The sequence below is a fragment of the Elaeis guineensis genome, chromosome 6 (genome assembly GCF_000442705.2).
Source record: "Elaeis guineensis isolate ETL-2024a chromosome 6, EG11, whole genome shotgun sequence".
Taxonomy (NCBI): Eukaryota; Viridiplantae; Streptophyta; class Magnoliopsida; order Arecales; family Arecaceae; genus Elaeis; species Elaeis guineensis.
The window spans coordinates 133,149,110-133,171,861 of NC_025998.2; the positions used below are offsets into that span (position 1 = coordinate 133,149,110).

Here is a 22,752-nt window from a genome sequence, read left to right on the forward strand (position 1 = left end):
CCCATTATACTCGTGCCCTCTTGAGATTTTCTCTTCGTTCTCCTCTGCTGCATCATATTCTTGACTTAATCGTCAGAGGATCCTCGTCGGAGCTAATTTTGATCGGGATTTATTTTGCAGGAATACCGTTCTGATGATCTCTAGCCGTATTCGTATGTGGTTGGAAATCTTTTGCAACAATATTATATTCTTTGATGCTAATGGTTGTATCTATATAAGGATGGTGTAATTGTGTTGCATTACTCGAAAAAAAGGAGAAGGATGTGTTTTATGGAATGACTCTTTGTTAATATAAACTCATTAAACACATTATTTTTATTTTTTATATATGGTGGAGATGGGTCATCCTTATTATTCTTCTTCTTCTTTGCTGATATAAATGGATCATCCTTATCCATGTCACATTGAAGAACCAATGACACAACTAATATCAGGCAAGGATATTATCATATATTAATCGATTACTTGAGAGCTTGTTTGATTGAAAATACTCAATTAGGATGGAAAACATACACATTTTGTTGGTCATCATATGAACCTAGCATGATTTTAGTATTGGAATTTGGTATTCCGATGACCGAATTATGGTCTTTTATCTCACATTGTTCGGCCTATGCAAGATAATTTTATAAATATTTTTATGCATGAAAATATTTTCCTCTTAAATAATGTAAATACGGCATTGCAAAGTTTTTATAATTAATTTTTTGCAATACATTTATAAATAGAGGTGATGCTCTTAGTCGGACATTCATAAATCATAATAAATTTTATGCGCTTGGTAAATTGACTTCTTTCCTGGCTCCAAGCTAGTCGGTATATGATGCTTTACCAAGGATGAAAAAGAAGATATGCGGAAAAGGAAGAGGAAAATATTAAAGGCAGGTTTTCACCCATCAGTTTCCATCAACCAACCAAACAATCTATCCACCCCAATCCATCGACTCCCCACCTCAAATACTCCCCATCTGTACAATCACCACAACACATCTATCCACGGGATACTATTTAAGCCCAGCCCTGTCCGCGGCCTCCAAAAGTTATAGCCTCCTCGGTCCTCATAAAACATCCCCCGCGCGCGACTCGGATAACTTGCTAGGTGCTACCTGAGAATTCCCGTGGTTGGTGTACCCGCAGGTGCTTGCGTTCTTCGAGGCTCGAACTCCCATGGCGTCCGCCGCCGCCTCCAAGAGAGCGCTGCTAGCCGACGACGTCCCATGGAGGGCCTCCCCCGCCGGCACGAAGCCCGTCCCAAGAATCCATCAGAACCCGTACTCCGGCTTCCCCAGAACCCTAACACGTCCTACGCCCTCTCCGTCATGAAGGCAATCCGGCCTTTCCCCTTCTCTCTTCGATTCAGTTCTTGATTACTCTCTTTGATTCCGTCTGACTTGGTGTTCTCATTGTTGTCCTTTAGCGTCCCGATCCAATCGGCGAAGGGCTCGCCATGGAGGCGAAGCTGGAAGCGGCGGGGCCCGACTGCATCGTCCCCGGGCAGGCTACTCCTGTTAAGTTGCTCGGATTGAAGGTATAGCTCGATAAATCTCATAGTTTGCTACTTTTCTTTTCTTTTCGTATAGGTGCGCGCGTGGATAGTATTTTTTTTTCTCTGTTTGCTTCCAAGTTAATTTTCATTTTGCGTTTGTTCCTTTGGGCGCTAAGTAAATGTGGGCACTATCAGTCTTTGGTGATTCTTGAAGTAAGTTTGAAGGAATTGAATTGCTTTAAGGCGTTTTTTCTTCTTTGATTCCATCCCTGGAAGATAAAACTTCTACAGGCTGGTAAACAACTTGTAACTTGAGTGCTATTATTGGTGGTGGAATTTTTAGTGTTGGGCAATTTATGGATTAATTTTTAAGAGAATTGAATTATTTTAATGGCTTGTTCTTATTCATTTCCATTTATGGAAAACACAATTTTCCTTGTATTACTAAAATCACAATTGCCTTACCGCAACTTTAGGATATTGTTTCCATGAACCCGGTAGATCAATGCTGTTGGAGGTGAATGCAGGATTACAAGATATCAACTTCGTACTCCATTTTGAGGGTCCTTGAACTCTTCTTCAGTTGTCCATTGGACAACCATGTTTTTAATGATTGACAAGTTTGGAGTTGCTTCTGTATTTTTCTTGGTATTGATGTTTTAATTATTTGACTGCATGCCACTTCCCAGAACAAGCTTTTTATATGCCATCGGTTGCCGATGTTGTTATTTTTCCCTTTTTGTCCAACATATTATCATTTTAGCTCGGTGTATTGATGCTGGGAGTTTTTTTGTCATTTGTTTTTGTGTATCCATATTTCTAATTTCCTTTCATGACATTCTTGTATAATGTTTCACATAATAAAGAGTGCAACTGCTATATTTGAGAATGAAGCATAGAACAATTGCCAGAGACTTATTTTGTCATAGGGCCTGGATAATATTGTTTTTGTATAATGTATAGTTCTAATTGCTAGGCAAATAGTTTATATGCCTCTTGGGTCTGGTATCATTCTTTGTACAATGTAGAGCTCAAATGGTTAGACAAATAATTTATATGCCTCTTCGGTCTGGTGTCATGCCTTAGAACTTTGTACATTTTTAACACTCCTAAGCAATATTTCCTTATCATCTTCTTGCACATTCTCAATGCAGTTATAAACAATATCACTATATCTTCAACTATATGCAGGTCTGGCCTATTGATATTAACTTCAAATTTATGGAACCTGTTGGGAGAGAACTGCGGAACATTGGAAAGGTAACTATGCAATTTGACTATACTTTTCTTGCAATATATATGTTAGTTGATAATAAAATGATTTTAAGCATATTTGTTCTCAGTGCATGTCTTGGTCCTCATAATCTCTACAGAAAAAGAATATATGGAAGCAGACATATATTAACATATATTAACTAAGTGTTGCAGAGCTCTTTGTTGAATTTAGGGAGTCTTCTTGTTCCACCTTGCAATATATGTAGTAACTGGCCCTGATTTTCTTTTCTGGAGAAGACTGTGTATTAGGTGGAGCCTTTTGCAATTTGTGGTATTTATGCGCATCAGCATTTTTATTTTGTTACACAGTCGTAACTATGACAGCAAATCAGGAGCTATGCTATATTTTATACTGATGGTGTTGAGTCATTTTTGTGGTTGTTGACCACAATTGGATAAGTTAACTCTCATCCTTGTATTGTCAACATGTCAATGTTCTGCACCATTAACAGCATTGTTACTATTCATACTAGTAGTAGAAAGGAGCATTATTAGGTCATATGGAGATAAAGTATTTAAGGCTGTGAATGGAAAAAAGTATGTCTTGATTGCTTGAATGCAATAACCCTTTGTTTGGTATGAAGGATGGGTAGAGGAGGAAGGATGAATGAGGGAGAGGATGGATGGATCTTACGAAGGATGGATTGGATGAAAAATGGGTAGAGGAGGAAGGATGAATGAGGGAGAGGATGGATGGATCTTTCATCCATCTCATATGTTTGGTGAAACATGGAAGGATGGATGGGAATGATTTTCTCGTTTGTTTGGCATAGGAAGAATAAAAGGGAAGGTGTATGATATTTGTATGATGTTTTTACTAAACCACTCTCTGATAAAAAATTATTATTATCAATTTATAATGCTTGTTTATACTAAAGAAGTGAGCAATGTACAAAAAACTATATAAATATTTAATTTAATTTAATAAATAATTTAATAAATTAATTACTAATGAAGATATATATTAATTATATAAATAACTTATTAATTTATAATTTAATTTAAATAGTTAATTAATTTATATAAATATGTAATTAAAAATAGTAAATATAAATAAGAAGATAATTCTAATTTTTTAATTATAATTTTGAAAATTATGTACTAAAATTAAAATAATTAGTAATAAAATTTAATCATATAGGATTAATAGTTTAGATAAAATAAAAATATATATAAATAATATGAATGAAAAAAATGAAGAAGTATAATAGTTTTGTCAAAAAAATTTACAGGGGTAATTTTGTCGGTATAGAAATTCACTCCTTACATACTCTATCCATCTATCCTTACATCGTCCTAATTTGGGAGGATGCAAATTGGTAGGTCAAGATGGATGTGCAATTCTTTCTTTTCATCCATCATCCCTCAAATTTTTTTGAATGAAACGGTGGGTGAAAGCCATCGATCCTTTTAAACCCATCCATCCTCTCCTCTTATGACCCCAACCAAACATAGGATAAATGCTTCCATCAAACAAAGCTTATTCTTTTGGCTTAAGGATGGTTTTATACTTCTGCTAATCCTCTCCATGAACCTAAAATCATTTTGTCAATGGTCAAGTGGTAAAAATATTTCTTCCAAGACCATGAGATTTGAAATGTTTATTATCTAATAAGATTCATTTCGTGTATGTGCTTCATGTACTCTATATGATAATGTGAATGTTGACTTGAGCACTGTGGCTGACATATCTGGTAGGTAGCCAAAGCCTACTAATTGGATATAGGCAGTTAACACGTAAATGCTTATTATGTTTAAACGATAAGCTAATAGAGATTGGACTAAATTTGCTAATAACGAATTGGATTAAACTTGTCTTTTATATCTTGTGTACTGCCTATATATGCTTGCTGGATACTGAGTTTTTGTTTGCTTGCATGCATTGTCAAATAACCTGTATTTTAAGATAGGATCTGACTAAACAACCATATTTTGGACAAGATTTGTGGATGTACATCGATTTTTGAGTTGATAATAGTTCTGTAAGTGCTAATGCAATTCTCCACTAATTAGGAGACAGGTCATGTCTAAATCTATGGAAACATCTATAATTAACTATACCATGGAAGGCCACAATTAACACAAAATGATGTATGCATCATAAATGTAAGTGATCTGTTAGAATTTAAATCCATATGGACTATAGCTAAATGTTGTCTATATGTTATAGCTATGTCCCTAGATTTTCTTATGTACAATATGCTTTCAAGATATTGATGTCTATCAGGATAGAAGTAGCAACAATATGTAAGAAGTTTTTGGAATCTTATGCATTTTGTTAGGACAACTCTGAGATGCGTTCTTTGTCTCTCTATTTACAAAACCAAGATTCATTGCATGGAATGATTGGTAGTATTTGACATACATGTATAATGCTAGTACCTTGGACTAATCCAGGTAAACTTGTTAACTAGGCTAGCTAAAATGGTCCTTTCTCTCTTTCCTGAAATCTAAAATAGCATAGTATATGCTGCCCACTTGCATTTACATATATCCTTCATCTTGAATACAGATATCATTTCTGTACTCAAACCTGTTATATTTTCATGACAATCTACAAGTCCCTCCTACATCATCAATTACCAAAATCAATGGTCTATCATCACTGTTTGCAAGTTCTCTTTCTCTTCAAGTTCTGTGAAATTGTTCCATCTGTTTGGACTTTTTTGATGTTTGAACTGCGTCATTACCTCGATAGCATCTTAGCTTTATTTCCTCTACCTATCCTGTTGAACTAGTCCCAGAACTGTAGCAACACGAAGAATAAACTGCCCTTGGTTCCAGTGTTTGCTGATGAGCAATTCTTTACTTAAGAATGTTGGTATTCTTGTAGGTTACGATTGTTTTGTGTAGTTCAAAGATCCTGCCTCCCATGAGTCAGTAAGATAATTTATCAATAAGGACTGTGAGGTTTTCTGATCCCCTTTGCTTCAGATTGCTTCATTCTTTTATTGGGATTTGGAATTCTAAAGATTGCTCTGTCTTATGTGGAATACCTTTTGGTTTAGCTGAAGTAAAACAATCATCTTCTCATTCTCTGTGGATATGGTGCAAAGAAAGTAATTAGTTGAGATGCAATGAGGAAAATCCCTCAATTCAAGTTCCTATAGCAATGGAATTTGTAACTGCAAGAAGGTTCAACCTGGGTATCACTCTCATTTTATCTTGTCACTAGAGTTTAGTTGTGGGAATCTTCTGTTTTAGATGCTGCACCAGTTCTGAAAACTTGTTTCTGCTCATTCTCTTGTGCCGCTAGAATCATTCAATCTAAATTACTCAACAGTTCTAAGTTATCCTGATATGATTTTCCTAAGTATAATTGTACAATTTTGTGAAAATTTCTAAGGATCTCCTGCTTCTAATGACTGCTTCTTCATTGCTCACATTGGGATTTGTTTGGTTGCATGGTAGTAGTCTTGAGCCACGTAGGTCATGTGAGGGGTCCCATCCTGAGATTTTCAACTGATGCAAGTTAAGTGACTAATTTAACTTGTTTATGTCTTTGCTTCCTACTTTCAAGAATTGACTTCAATTAACAGGGAAAAGAAACCAAATTACCCCTCAAAAATTGATTTTGAAAGTGGTTCTATTCAGACCTTCTTGACTTAGTTGGCCATTGTTTTTGCTGACTATCGCATTTTTATCATGTTTATTAGCATTATATAATCCTTGTCATGTTGTAATTTCAATTTTGCTTCTCCTAAAGCTCACCTCAGTTACTTCCACATGTGCAAGCAAACTTACCCCTTCATGCATCTATAGTATAAATTTTCTTTGAGTTGAACATGAGAATAGAATTTCAGGGTTCAGCTGGTTAATATGTACTGGTGCATTAAATCTTAGTAAATGACACCATTGGCTGAAGTTGAGGGGCCCCATATTTTCATTGTCTCTTCAAGTGTTTGTAATAGTAATCTGCTTTCCTTTCTTAACAATACCCCACTGCATTGGTATTCAAAGCAATACCTTTCGCTTCCAATTCATCCAAGGTTTTAGAGACTTTTGCCAAGTCATTTAATTCTCATGAGTTGCTGCTGTTCTCTACTTTTCAATTCATCATATTCAAACCATCTAATTCTTCACTATGCAGCCACTACTTTTCTTCATGTGGGGATTTACATTTCTGGAAGTCTAGGTATACTTTCCTGTGCAAGATAAGATATAGGACTCAGATCAGATTTTGAGTAAATCATAAATCTATGATTTAATTTCTGCTTTGGAGAAATCAAATGAGAACAAAAAAATTAGTCGACATGAGAAGAAGAAGAAGAAATAGGAAATAGATGTGAGCTACACATGCAGTTCTACAGCTTAATTTCTAGTCTCGACTATATATTTCTTTGAAGGAGCCAAATGATCTCCACTTCCTGAAAGATAGGCTTCCATAATATGTCATTCTAATTCAACTCTCCACAAAAGATAAAGAAATTCAAAGTTTCTGAAAATAAGAGGACAAATTCTGCAAATTCTGCTTCTGAAGTTCTTGCTGCTGTGCTAATATTTTCTAACGGTACATTGGACTAGCATTTAGCATGTGTGGTGGGCCTGCTATGCATATATGGCTGTGATTCTCTCAAAAAGTACTTAAAAAATTGGAGCAAGCAAGGGATTTTTTTTTTTTGGACAGGTGGGTTGGGGGGTTGGCATGCAAGAAGAAGATTTTTTTCCATTATTTACAATTTGATAAACCAATCCCTTTTCAGAGAGTGCATTTCTTTTATATGTTAAGGGATCTTGATGATGGTGCTTAGAAGATGAAAGGACTTTGTTTCTATTTTCTTCAAGATAAAGCTAATTAAAGAGTGTTGGAGGCCTAGAACCACATAAGGTCCCCCGGATTCATTTTTCTCGGCTGATCCAAGAAAGCTGGGCAGTTTTTTGCGTGAAATGGTTGGGACATGCTTTTTTTTTTTTTTTAATCCTTTATTTTCTGAGAAACTGAAACCAACATGTCAAGGAAATGAAACCACCATGCTTCGAACTCCAGGCCCCGCTCAAAATCTCACCACATCGCAAAACCAAGAGTGAGAGAAATGAAGCCTTTTTGGCTTCAGGCTTTGACACAGCAGACTTCAAAACTCTTCACATGAAAAGTATTCAACTCTTGGAGTATCCCCAAACCATCCTAATTCACTTTTAAAGTGGTGTCCCTCACACTGTCTTTCTAAGTTCTAGATAAATCTTCTCTTTCTTCTTTAACTTTGTATTTGCTTTTAGAACAACATGACAGCTTGTAACTTGAGAGCTGATTGCATGCCTTCATTTGGTATGGGGAACAATAAACTTGGGCTTCATCACAAAACCTCCTGAAATCTTGCAAGTATCATCAGATTCAAACCTGAGTTTAATTCATATTCAGACATATAATATGGAGCCTCCAGAGATGAGAATATGATTGATCCAATGATCATGCTACATTCATTTCTTTGCTGTGACCAGGTTTAGCCTGCCTGGCTTGAAGGTCTAGGTTGGAAATGGACCTTATAGGCTTTTACAACCATATCATTTAGCCTATGTGATGAACATGAATGATTCAAGAGGCCCAGGCATTTAATCAATGACATGAGCCTCTGTCAACTGGTGAAATTATATGTTATGTATTTATGGCAATCAAATTTTCATAAACAAACGGTTTTGCTCTTAATTTCATAAACATGAGCCTCTGTCAAATATGGCCTCTTGTTCAAATTTTTGGTTGCTTTTGCCCCCTGTTCAGAAGATGCACAAGAACTGTCTGTTTGAGAGGTGTCTAAGTGTTTGGATGTGCTTTTTTCTATATAGTGAATGGACATATTCTTTTCATGTTGAATGGCTGGAACGCATTCATGCAGCCAGGCGCAAAAGCATCTAAATATTCTGAAACTGGCCATATCTGCCAAGGAAAAAAAAAGTGGCCTGAACCTCCCAAAACAGATATAAAAAATGTTCCATTTTTGCAAAATAACTGTTTTCTCATCTGGGAACCAACCTAAGATTGAACTGGGTCACGGAAGCCTGGTGAAGAACTGAGGCTTTTCCACATTATTCTTGTAATGTGAAAGGGAGCGAATATATAGCTATAGTCATCCATAAATGCATCAGGTCCTAATTTCTTAGTGTGATATTTGTTTGGATTTGGTCACAGTGTGCAGGACTCCTATCAGTGCCACAAGTTTTTTTTGGTAGTCAGGTACTTCAAATGTGATGATTAAGATCCTAGGTTAGGAAAAAATATGCGTAAGTGACCTTGCAGAAGTTGGAAATTTTGTTAAATATACCTTAAAAGGTGAAAGCAATGCTAGCAATCACCAATTGTTTTGATGACAAGTGGAACAGTGGGCTTGTGACAAAAAATGAATGCCTTAACGTAGTACCATAGATATTGTGTTCATTACATATGTGTGGAGCCACAGTAATCGAGGGTTGTCGAGACAATCAACACATAATATGCTATGTGCTATCACCATGTGGAGTAGAATTCTATTAGCTGTTTCACCAGTCATCAGATTGTAGTTTTTTTTTTTAAAGAAAAAAAAGAAAAATCTGTTGATGCAAATCCAAATGAGTGCACAACATAATGTAATCTGTTTCATTGTTTTAAAAAACAGCTGCTGCAGCTGCTATAGTGGCTGCCTTCACAGTTTTAGCTCTTAACTACTACGTTAAGCTTCATTGCAGCACCACATGGTGCTTGGGTATAAGGAACATGATATTTTGGGAGAAAACCTGCTATAGCAGCTGCTTTATGAAGGACTCAAGGTGGGCCCTTCATTCGATGTTGGCTGGATTGGTTTCTAATGGGAGATTTTTTTTTCTATGGTTGATGTTTATATGGCTGTAGACATCTTTACTTTATGGTTGATGTTTTATGATTGTGGACTCTTTATCTTAATGAGTGATGTTGTTATATTTGGTGGATGATGATATTATATCATTATGTTGTGGATGTTTACATTATATAGATGTCGACATGATGTCGTGATATTAGGTCCATGAAGTTTTATAGCTTTGCCCTTGATGTTCTCTTATCATTTTTTGCTTGACATTGATGTAAAATATTGGTTTTGATACTTAGTAAATAAAAATATTGAAATGTTTTAGCAGCTCATCCTGGGTGTATGGTGCCCATCATCCTCTATTTGCCATGAAACACCCTGGCCGCTACATGCCTGTCATCCACTTTTTAATACATTGATTTGCTTACATCAACATTCTATTCACTTTATAGTATATAAAAAGTATTTTCTGAATAGGTTTGGTGGGTTATAATATATGGATGACAAATGGATTTTGCTGATAATGCAGTCTTAATCTTGTCATGTGTGCTTTCTGCATTATGTTGTAGATGTAGAAAAAATTGGCAAATCATACTTATTAGAATTTAGCAGTATGAAATTTGTTCAGCTGAAGCACTCAATTATTCAATTCAGAAATGTGACTTCTATACAAAATTTGCACAAAAAATTTTGTATTATGACTTTTGTTTTCGCCAACAAAAAGGTTGTGACATCTTTTATTTATTGTTGCCAACAATTATTAGCTCAGTTGGCACCTCACCCTTAAGGGCTTGCCCTTCTAGGTGTCGCTTAAAAAAAATCTGTTATTTATACTTAATCCAGCCTATTTATTATTCTTTGATTTTATAATTTTGGTAAGGGATCTGCTATGACCATGTTATGTTTAAGGAATTTCCATCACTGCACACTGTCTAATTCATGTGTTTAATGTATTCAGTTTGCCTATCAATGTTGGTTTGGTACCCTTGTTATTGATTACATGACCTTCTCATTTGTAGATGATGGATTCAGCGGTTAACCTGATGAATGCATCATTTCAAGATCACTAGACCCAGATGGTGTTGGTACTGGCTTCAACAATATTACCAGAATTTACTGCTTAGCCTCATTGCGGGAGTTTCCAGTTACTAGAGTTCTTGTGGAGAAATAAATGGATGGAGCACTTGCTATATCTCTGGTTAATTGTACATCTGTATGATCGGAACAAAAATGTATGTGGAGCTGTTTTATATGTATGTATTATCTTACTGTGCCAAAACCTGGTGTGAAGTTTGTACATCAAGTGATTGCACTTCTATTGGATACCGTTTGGCTGGATGCTAGGATTCCTGTCAGCTGTTTGCATGAACTAACATAGGATCTGCGGGCATGTGCATGTGTGTGTGTGAGAAAGAGAGTACTTGCTATTTGTCCGGTTTTTGGGTACATCTATATGATCGCAATGAAAATGTATCTTGAGCTGTTACATTTTTTGTCTTACTGCAAACAAAACCCAATGAGAACTTTGTGTAGGAACTGGTACTTCCATTAGATGGTTTTTGGCTGGATTCCCGGATTTATGTCAACTATTTCCATGAATTAACATAGATTTGTGTGTCATGTGGGGGGAGTACTTTCTATGTGTCTGATTAACGGTTCGCTGTGTGATTGCAGTGAGAATATATGTTGGGGTACATTTTTCTCATCTTAAAGCACAAAAAAAAATCAGTGAGAACTTGGAAAGCTGGTGATTGTGCTTCCGTCATATACCGTCTGGCTGATCGCAGGTATTATCCCTTTCAACTTAGGTAGCAAGAGGGCGGGATTCAATTCTGGTTGGAGTCAGTCATTGAGAAGTGGTGTGGATAGTGGATACAGGTAGAAGGTTCGGATTAGCCTTTCTTAATCTCAAAAGAATATATACTGTCTGGCTAGGTGCCACATTTCATGTCAGATATTTGGATGAGCTAATTTGCATAGAATCTATTGTTGTAAAAGAGGGATGAAATTTTGTCAGTTAAGCTTTTCAGAAGAGATTACTAAAACCATTTCCTGCCTTCTGGTGAATTTTGCTCGGTGCAGAATACCTGCATTTGTGATTTGTGTGTTAAATGGTTAAAGGATTTGCGTGCGGCTGTCATTTAGATATTATATCAATAATCCCAAATTGCAAATTAACTTTTGTCTTGAGATGTGGTGCATGAAAGATATGATAAATTTCCTGGGAATATTGCTGTTGCGAGTTCTAGTTTATATGTGGCTAACCAATTCTCCTTTTCCCAACCAGTTGGCAATGCTGTTTCTTCTTTGTATGTGTATGGTTACAGACATTCAATGAGTCTCATGGATGTTGGGCATGCAAGAAGATTATGCTAATCGACCATTAAGGCTGCCTTATTCCTTGCACATATTAACATCTTAATGGGAAGCTCCCTGGATTTTTATAACCAAATCTTTCTGATTGACCGTTAAAAAATTTTCTTTATTATATATGATCATCTGGAATATCAGATCACACGAAGTCTTCTGATGTCACCGATTTTTACATTCTTCATGCTGTTCTTGACTGTTGACTTAAGTTTCATTAATATCTCAATGCAGATATGGTACACTTACATGCCTTGCATGCATGCATGTTAAATTCATAAATCAATGGATCTAACAAATAAACATAAATACTTATGTAAACTTCATAAATTCGTTCATGTTAAATTTATAAATTCGTTCATGAAGCCCTGCTAATTAACCTCCCAAGCTGCCAACAGCCGACCTTCCGCTCATACTTGCTAAGTATCTCATCAAACCGGCTTCCTAATTCCCCCCATCTGCGACTCTTACCGTGCTGTTTCTCTGGTCGGGCTTTGTCTTCCTTTTTATGAGAATGTATATTTATTTTCCTATATCTTTAGATCAGAATTTGCATACATAAATATTTGGTTATCATGTTTTCTAGTATTCACCGTAATGACTACAGTATATGAATAGGATAGCTTAGAAGTAAACTCTTACCATGTCCGAATAATGCATACAAGCTGATCTCTGTACATGTCCGAGATCTGCCATTCACTTTGATATCTGCAGGTCAAATATTTACACTGTTACTGATACAATATATGTAAAATATTTTTTTATCATAAAAATGTGTAAATAATATTCTCTAGAATATTATCGTATTTTCTTACCACAAAAGTATGCAAAAAATATTCTCTAAATATCACCATATTTTCTTACCATAAAAATGTGTAGGAAATATTTTCTACCACAAAAAGATCCTTGTACATTCTTTATATACGTAGATTCTTGTACATTCTTTTGAGTATGAAAAATAAAAACATTATCTCTTTCTCTCCATCTCTCTCAACATGGTATCGAAGCCCCAAATCCTGGCCTATTTTTCTTGCACCACTAGACCTAGACCATCCAATCTATCCGTATATAAAATTTCAACCCCAGCTTTGCTGTCAAGTGCCCCGATGCGCCCGACAGAATTTCTCTGCTCTGATCTTATTTTCCCACATGCTTTGACACATTCTAGTTCGCTTTCTATCATCTGGTTTCTATATCATTTCTTTTGTATATGTATTGGTTTCTCTTCATTATGAAAAATATTGATACTACTCATCCTATTATCGCTCTTTTGAATGGCCAGACAAACGATCTTGCTTAGAAGGAGGCTATAACCAATTTTCTTATGGGCCATAAACTTTGGTGATATGTCACTGGATAAATTATAAAACCCGACGTGAAGAAGGAAAATGAAACTGATGAAATGTTTAAAGAATGAAAGGAAGACTGGCTGGCCAAAAATCATCAAATCATTACCTGGATATGGAATACTTCGCACCCTGCCATTCATATCCACTTTCGAAAGCTCAAAATAACCAAGCAAGTTTGAGATTATTGGCCAAATGATACTGCACTACAGGTGATATGCAGGAATATCAACTTTTGACTGCTTTAGATAATATAAGACAAGAGTTCGGAGAATTGATTCATGATTTCTTTGCTAGGTTGAATGATATTTGGGTTTAACTAGATCAAACCGATCCTCAATGGGTGGATTCGAAGGATGTAGAAATGTATGCTGCTAAGAGGGACAAAAGATGTGTTATCAAGTTTCTCATGACTTTTAAGAATTTTGAGTTAGTTCGATCCAATCTCCTTCATCGGGATTCTTTACCTTCCCTTGAGGATGCTCTTGATGAACTAATTTCAGAAGAAACTTGGCTTGATTTAGTTGAATCAGAAAATAATCATGTTCTTGTTGCTAAAGATCAGTCAAAATCCGTGGCATGCAGATACTGTCATAAGCAAGGACACTATTTGATGGACTGTCCTATTCACTTCTGCAAGATCTATGGTAAGACTAGATATCTACTTTTTGATTATTCACTGAATCTCAACAGGCAATCTAGAAACAATCATTTTAGAGGTAATTCATCCAGATCAGGTAACCAATTCAAGTCTACTCCTTATGCTGCTGTCGTTGCCTCAGAGGAATCTTCTCCTATATCTCTTAGCAATCTGTCGGTGATCTCAAGGATCTAAACAAACAGGTTGTGTCTAAAACTGTTTATCAAAATTCCACTGCACTTTCTACTACTCTAGGTACATCTTGGTTCTTTGATTCTGGTTGTTGGAATCACATGGCATCAAATTCGACTCAATTTAAATCTAAATCTATTGTCTCATAAGCACCTTATATTCAAACTGCTGATGGTTCCAATATGCATGTCACTCACATAGGGCATATTTCAACACCATCCTTATCTCTTCCAGATATTCTGATACTTACTCTCAAGCTAATCTCTACTGGATAATTAGTTGAACTTGGTCTTGATATTCTTTTTTCAGAAATGGTTGTCGTGTGCAGGATCATCAGATAGGGCAGCTACTTGGGACAAGTCATAAGATTGGTCGCTTGTTTGAGCTCATTAATCTATGTATTCCACGTTGGATCCTTCTACAATTTGCTGCTTCGACCTCTTCTAGTTCATTATAAGTCTTTAGCATTCACACCTAAATCATGTTTCTCCTTCTAGGTTACGAACCTTAATTTCTAGTGGTCACTTAGATTCTGTTCAAGATAAAAATGTTGATTGTTTATCATGTCAGCTTGCCATAAATCATGCTTAACCTTTTAATAAAAGTAATTCTGTTTCTATTGCTCCATTTAACTTGATTCACTCTAATGTTTGGAGACCATTTTCTAATGCTATTGTAGCTAGATCTAAATATTATGTTACTTTTGTGGATGATTTTTTCTGGTATACATGGATTTATCTCAAGAAAAATAGATCAGAATTACCTCAAATTTATTATGATTTTGCTAATATGGCTAAAACTCAATTAGATTGCAATATTAAGATTTTTTGTTCGGATAATGCAATGGAGTATAAAGCAATAGAATTTCTCAAGTTTCTTCACCAAAATAGAACTCTTTCACAGCATTCTTGTCCTGATACTTCTCAACAGAATGGGCGAGCAGAATGAAAATATAAACACATCTTGAACATTGTTCGTGCTCTTCTTATCTCATCTTCTTGTCTAGAACATTTTTGGGGAGAAGCCATGCTCACTGCTGTTTATGCTATCAACCGTATATCTACACCTCTTTTACATAATCAATCACCATATGAACGTCCTTTTGGAACTACTCTTGATTATCATACTCTTGAAGTCTTTCGTTGTGCATGTGTTGTTTTACTCTCTCCTTATGAACATTCAAAATTAGAACCTCGAACTCGTTTATGCTGTTTTCTTGGATATGGCATTGAACACAAAGGGTATAAGTGTTGGGACCCTGTTTCTAATCAACTTAGAATTTCTAGATATGTCATTTGGGAATACAAAATGTTCTCTTCTATTTCATAGCTTCACTCATCTTTTTTTTATTCTAATCAATTTTTCACTGGCCCATCAGTTGAATTGTTTCCTGAAGAATCTAATGCAAGCTCTACTAATGAGCTTAACATAGCTACTGATACTCCTATGACTTCTCTTGAGGATTTTGCTCCTTCAGATGATTCTATGGATAATTTTGTTTCTACTTCTTCTCCTGAGGTCTCTGTTCCTCCAAATAATTCTACTGGTAATTCTTCTTCTTGTTCTAAGTTTTCTAAGTCGCAGTTAATTTGTCGATCTACTCGAGTAAGAGAACCTTCTATTCATTTACGTGACTTTCATTATTTCTCTGCTACTGTCTCTTTATATGAACCCTCATCTTTTTGTAAAGCTAGTTCTAACCCTCTTTGGCAGCAAGCTATGATAGAAGAGTTACAAGCATTGAATAAAACACACACATGGGATCTGGTTGATTTACCCTCTAGAAAGACTGCTTTAGGGTGTCAGTGGGTCTATAAAATTAAAATCTATTCTGATGGCTCTATGGAATGATATAAAACCAACTTGATGGCAAAAGGCTTCACTCAAGAGTATGGTATCGATGATGAAGAGATATTTACTCTAGTTGCATGTCTTACTTCAGTTCGAAGCCTTCTTGCAGTTGCCGCTGTTAAAAAATGGAAGTTGTTCCGATGGACATAAAAAATACCTTCTTAAATGGCAATTTGACAAAAGAAGTCTACATGCAGCTTTCTCTAGGTTCAAATTTTCTACCAAATAAGGTATATAAACTTCGACATACCTTGTATGGACTCAGACAAGCTCCTCGTGCTTGGTTTGCAAAGTTTAGTGTCACCATTGGAAGTTTTGGATTCACATCTAGTGCACATGATTTTGCTCTTTTTATTCATAAAACTCACCATGGTACAGTCTCTTTATTACTTTATGTTGATGATGTGATTATTATTGATGATGATATTCATGGCATCTCTAAGCTCAAACAATATCTTAATAAGCACTTTGAGATGAAAGATCTTGGTGCCCTTAGTTAACTTTTGGGTCTTGAGGTCAATTCTGATGATATGCTCTTGATCTTATCTCTCGAGTTGGCTTAACAGACAGCAAAAATGCTTGCACTCCTCTCGAGCCATGTACCAAGCTCACTGTCCTTGATTATATACCACTTAAAGATGTTACTCTTTATCGTCAATTGGTTGGAAGCTTAGTATATCTTACTATCACTCATCCAGATATTGCACATGCTGTACACCTGATAAGCCAATTTTTATAAGCACCACATACTACACATTATTCTGCTATACTTCATATTCGTTGGTATGTAAAGGAAACCTCATTTTATGGCCTTCATTTCTCTGCTCATTTATCCCTTCAGTTACATGCATACTCAGATGTGGATTGGGTAGGAGATCCTGCAGATCAACGGTCTACTACTGGATTCTGTTTCTTTTTTGGTGATTTTTTTATTTCTTGGAAGAGTAAAAAGCAGACTGTAACAGCTAGGTCAAGTATTCAGACAGAATACCGAGCTATTGCAGATGCTACCTAAGAGCTTATTTGGCTTCATTGGTTATTTGAAGATATGGGTATTACACATTACTTTGCCACTACGCTATACTGTGATAATAGGAGTGCTATTCAAATAGTGCACTATGATGTCTTCCATGAGTGCACCAAGCATATTGAGCATGATTGTCACATTGAGTGTGATTGTTATTTTGCGCATCAATATATTTTTTGTAGTACAGTTCAACTTCTTTCAATCTCATCCACTGATCAGATAGCTGATATTTTCACCAAACCTCAACCTCCTGGACATTTTCATGATCTAGTTTACAAACTCAAGTTTGGATCATCTCTACCGCTTTGAGTTTGGGGGGATATGTTAATGATATAATATATGCAAAATATTTCTGTATCATAAAAGTGTGTAGGTAACATTCTCTAGAATATTATCGTTTTTGCTTACCATAAAAGTACGTAAAAATTATTTTCTAGAATATCATCATATTTTCTTACCACAAAAGTACATGGGAAATATCTTCTAAAATATCACCATATTTTCTTACTACAAAAGCACGTAGAAAAAGTTTCCTACCATAAAAGAGGCCTTTATACATTCTTCTAAATCGAGAAAGACCCTTGATTAATTCCATTTCCTTTCTATGGTTAAGATGGACTCTGTCATCATAGGAAATATAAAAAGTTAAATCTGAAGTGGCACCGTCGTATTTGACATGATGGACATGTATAGAGGTCTTTAGCAACATGACGCCTGTAAAGAGAGTGTGAGTCTCATTTTTTTCCCAGCATCCTTTTCCTCCTTTATGACTTTCTGTTACGTATGGGACCGTTTTCTTTGCCTTTTTTTTCTTTAAATTTTTATGGAAAGTAACATTCTGATGCTCGACATTATATTCCATAGTCCAAACATGCACGCTTAGCTTGTGCTCCCATTTTCATTCAGCATGATCACCCTCATATTCCATATACATATATGCAAAATTGCTTTATCAGTATCTGTTCAAAGATTGTAAGACTTTTAGGTTTTTGTGTGTCTTAGGCTATCGGTGTACCTGTGCTACTTCCAGTGATTGTCTGCATGTTATTACATGATTTTCATCTTTTTGTATCATGTACAGGGGATCTTGGACGGACTTTTGACTCAAATAGGACACTCTCTCATCATGAATCAAATCCAAAGGCAGAGGCAGTGCTATATATATGTTGGAGACCTTTCTTATGCAGATCACTATCCAAATCATGACAATGTCAGGTGGGACACGTGGAGCAGGTTTGCTGAGTTGCATATCAGCCGTGGATATATTTGGGCTGCAGGAAATCACGAGATCGACTTTGCTCCTGAAATTGTGAGCAGAAAGCATATTGCATGCTTCTATATATGTTCTTGATCATGGATTAGGTATTGCATGATATGTTCATTTATGTTGTAAAGTTAATGTATTATTACTCGTAACATTAGGATCTGCCAGTGCAATAATGCATCGACAAAAGGCCATGCTAAATGGGCGATATCTGCTTACAGCAGTTGGCTGGCATTTGCTTTTTGGGTCACCCCTAGGAGATAAAAAGGCGCATGGTACTTAAAAAGCATTGATGCAAACTTTGAGCTGACTATTTGATAGAATCAGGAAGCATACCTCAAGAGTTGAGCATATCTTAGGGTCCTGTAGTTTTGCATTGACGGCCAACTGCGAGAGGGAGAACACTGACATAGTATAATCTTGTGCGACAAAGATTACAGGATGCCACATTTAGGAGTGGGCTTGAGTTTCTGCCGGAGGGTCCAGAAAAAGCGGGGAAATAATTAGAAGAGTTGGATGAAACTCATAAAATCCAAATAGAAGGGATGAGGCTGGCTAGTCAAGTTACAAACACGTTGATTAATAATTTTTTTGGGTTAATTGGTTTGAGATCACCAGATTTTAGCAAGCTGTATGTACTGTTCATAAGATTTTGAGACTCATGGCTGTTACGTCCTTTCATGTTCTAGGAAAAATAAGATTTTATCATATGGATTCTAAATGCAAATCTAAACTGAATTTATATTTAGAATTAAAGTTGAAAAAGTCGGAGCATTGATAAAGTTGAGAAATTCGAAAGAGTTGACATGTTAATATATGCCTTCCTTGCAGGGTGAAAATGAGCCATTTAAACTGTGAAGGCACAGGTATCATGTTCCTTATAAGGCTTCTGGTAGCGCAGCTCCATTCTGGTACTCCATCAAACGGGCCTCAGCATACATTATTGTCCCGTCATCATATTCTGCGTATGGTAAGTATACATGACGCATCCTTATGATTATTATTATTTTTTTTAAACGTTCATGTTTATCAGTTCTGAAACATGATGATGCATCTTTTTGGTATTCATATACGATGCATGATATTTGGAATATCTTTTTGCTGAACAGTTTAAATGAATTTTCCAGAACAACTTTAACGCGATGAAAGAATTTTACTATTCTTGCATGCTTTTTTTCTCATCAAATTTGCTTTGGTGGACTGGAAGCATGGAGAACCAGAGAAGTTTGAAGTTTTTGATGGAGTAGTTCCTTATCATCTTCTGTTCTGCCATTTGCATTCCAAAGCTTACCTCTTGCCTCTACCCATGGAACTTACGCCTCTGCTCCCCTTTCTCAACCATTATATCTTCAGAGTACGACGCACCTATGCTTTGCATTTATTTTCCATTCACACATGGAGAAATGAAAGCTGATAGTATCCTGAAGTCCATAGCTTGCCATATACTGTACATAAATAAGGATTTAGATTATAGAAAGTTTCATCTAAATGTATTCTCCTGGATCACTTTGCTTATGTTGGAATCACACACACCGTCACACCCGTGCACAGAGGTGTGATAGCAACCAAGGCATAAACAAATTTAGAAGGGATGCAGATACGGATCCATATCACATTATGTCATTCTGATTATTGCACCTGAGTTTTTTGTAAAATGGGATTGTTTGATTCCTTTCTTATCCTCGTGCTTTTTTACCTTTTTTTTGTTTTGGTGGGAGCCGGTGGGGAAGAGGATGGGGGTAGGCGTGATCCTTGTAACTGTTCTGCATGTATCTGATCGATGAGCCAAACAGTTCAGGTCTGTGGCAAGGCATTTTCTCTACTACAGTTGTTTGATGCTTTCGTTACGTACTGTTCAGGTAAATACACTCCTCAATATCAATGGCTTCGACAAGAGCTACCTAAAGTGAATAGAAGCGAGACACCGTGGTTGATTGTTCTCGTGCATTCACCATGGTATAATAGCTACAACTATCATTACATGGGAGGAGAAACCATGAGAGTTACGTTTGAACCATGGCTTGTACGATACAAGTATGATACAAAGTTGATGTTGTATTTTCTGGCCATGCCCATTCCCATGAGCGCAGTGTAAGTGCTTATTTCTACTCTCTTGCATCACTTCATAGGTACAAGTGTCCAGTTTCACTGATGCCTTTTTGCAATATGTGAGATTGTTTACTCATAATGTGAAATTTCAGTCTTCCGCTTAAATATATCGATTGTTGTTTGTTATACAAAAGCATGCATCTTAATTTTGGAGGCTGTTGGATTCTTCAAAAAAAAAGTTAATTAGGAAGCTGTTGGATGCAAAAGATTTTGATCTTTCAATTTTTTCCTATTTATTTTTTCAGCTGCCATGCGTATGTGCTATCAGAATAAAAAAATTAATTATATTAGAAACAAGCTTCTTTCGAATTTTTCATACCACATTGGATTTAGATTACGTTTGGTAGCTGGCAATCTATCTAGATTATTGACAATTTAAAGAAGCCCCACCAGATTATCACGTTTGATATGCTTTTTGGATTGATAATCGGATAATCCAGATTACCTCCCATAAGATAATTTGAATTACTAAGGGAAGGGGTGGCTATTTAGATTATCACATATTTCGTAATCTTGTAATAATTTTTTTGGATAAAAATACCCTCAAAAATTCGAACGATCTTCTTCCTCACGATGGGCAATGGAAAGAAGAGGGGCCAAAACCAATGCCCTCCTCCAAAAAATCCAACCGACAGTAGTCTCAAAATCGACGAATCGGCAGGCTATCGCCATCTCCCAACCACCGGCCGTTGGTAGCCATCAGAAAGCAAGGAAAAAATATCGGTCAAGGCAGGATCCGATGACCCCCCCTTCATTTTTTTGTTTGTTTGTTTGGTCAATCGGACTACCGGCGAGCCACATTCGGCACCGTCGGCTGCCTAGATATTATCGTCGGAGTCATCGTCTCCTCCCCGAATGGCGGCCTGCAGTCACTGCGCCGAGAAGGAGGACACGGCATGGAGGACCCAGCGGTCCCTTTCTCTCTTTTTTTTTTTTTTGTTTTGATCTGATGTGAGGAAGGGAAAGATCGGGCTCAGCAAGAATCAAGTGACGCCAGTCGTCGCCAACGGCGCCATGTCAGACGGCCGCAGGGGCGGGGGGAGGGGGTGTGGGATCGGTGGCATGGGTTGGTGAAGGCAACGATGGAGGTGGTTATGGAAGGCGCGAGGTGTGGGTTTGCCGAGGGGCCTGGGGACGTTGCAGAGAGTGGCATGGACGGTCAGAGGGCCGGGGGCGGTGCCGGAGATGCGATTGTCGGAGGACTGGAGGCGGAGCAGCTGGGGGTTGGGGGGTTGTGGCGTGCGGGGAAGAAGAAGGAAGGAAAATAATAATAATAATATAATATATTATATATTATAATATATATATAATATAATATAATATATAATATAATATATAAATATATATTATAATATATAATATATTTTTATTTTTTTATTCTGAAAAATTAAAAATTTTATACATAGGGTGTGATTTTTAATAAATTTGATTTAAAAATATTTTGAAAATTTGATGTTACGTTACAAGTAATCTGATTGTCATACCAAACATGTCAATCAAAATTCTCAGTAATTTTAATGCAACATTACTTGCGTGTATCAAATATAGTAATCAACATTACTGATAATCTATCTAAATTGCAGTTAATTTAGATTATCACTGTCTGGTAATGCACCAAACACAAAGCTGACATCAATGAACGTGCCATGTGTGACCGATATGGTAAGCATGATTACATATTGGTAATTATCATTTGTTGTTCTTGCTTTACCTTCTCCATCCCAGATTATGGAAAAACTAGATGATTTGATGGTTCCTTTTTTTTTTCTCCTTTTGCAGTACAGGATATCAAATGTTGCATACAATATAGTGAACAGGAAATGCACGCCGGTTCCTGACCAATCAGCTCCTGTATACATCACCATTGGCGATGGTGGAAATATTGAAGGTCTCGCTAATAAGTAAGATTACTACAAGATCCATAATTATAATTCCTTTCCCTGAATATTCTGAACATTTTACGGATGCAATGGGAAGTAATGATCCTTGAGGAACAAATGGAATTATACTCATTCATCAATGCAGGATGACAGAGCCACAGCCCAGTTATTCAACTTACAGGGAGGCCAGCTTCGGTCATGCTATCTTGGACATTAAGAATCGGAGCCATGCGTATTATACCTGGCACCGCAACCAGAATGGAAATGCAGTGGCTGCTGATTCCATGTTGTTTTACAGCAGATACTGGCACCCCATCGATGATTCTGCTGCATCTGCCGCATGAAGTTGGCCCGCTAGCTTTCAATCGTTGGAAATAAACGTCTCTTTCTCTCTCGCTCGCTCGCTCCCTCTGTGTGTATGTGTGTTATTTTTTTTTTCCGCTTTTGACCGTTAAGAGTCATAAATCCTGTGGCCGAATACTCTTGCCATTTAAACTAAAGTTAAGATGTTTTGTTACTTTGTCAACAGTCATGCTTCAGTGGCTATGAAGTTGAAATTG

At 36.5% G+C, this 22,752-nt stretch overlaps 2 pseudogenes; both read left to right on the forward strand.

Moving 5' to 3' along the window:
- Window positions 1-1,032: 1,032 nt before the first annotated feature.
- LOC105046394 (uncharacterized) lies at window positions 1,033-10,859 on the forward strand (annotated as a pseudogene).
- A 7,056-nt stretch (window positions 10,860-17,915) lies between these two features.
- On the forward strand, window positions 17,916-22,719 carry LOC105046473 (purple acid phosphatase 2-like; annotated as a pseudogene).
- The last annotated feature ends 33 nt before the right edge of the window (window positions 22,720-22,752 follow it).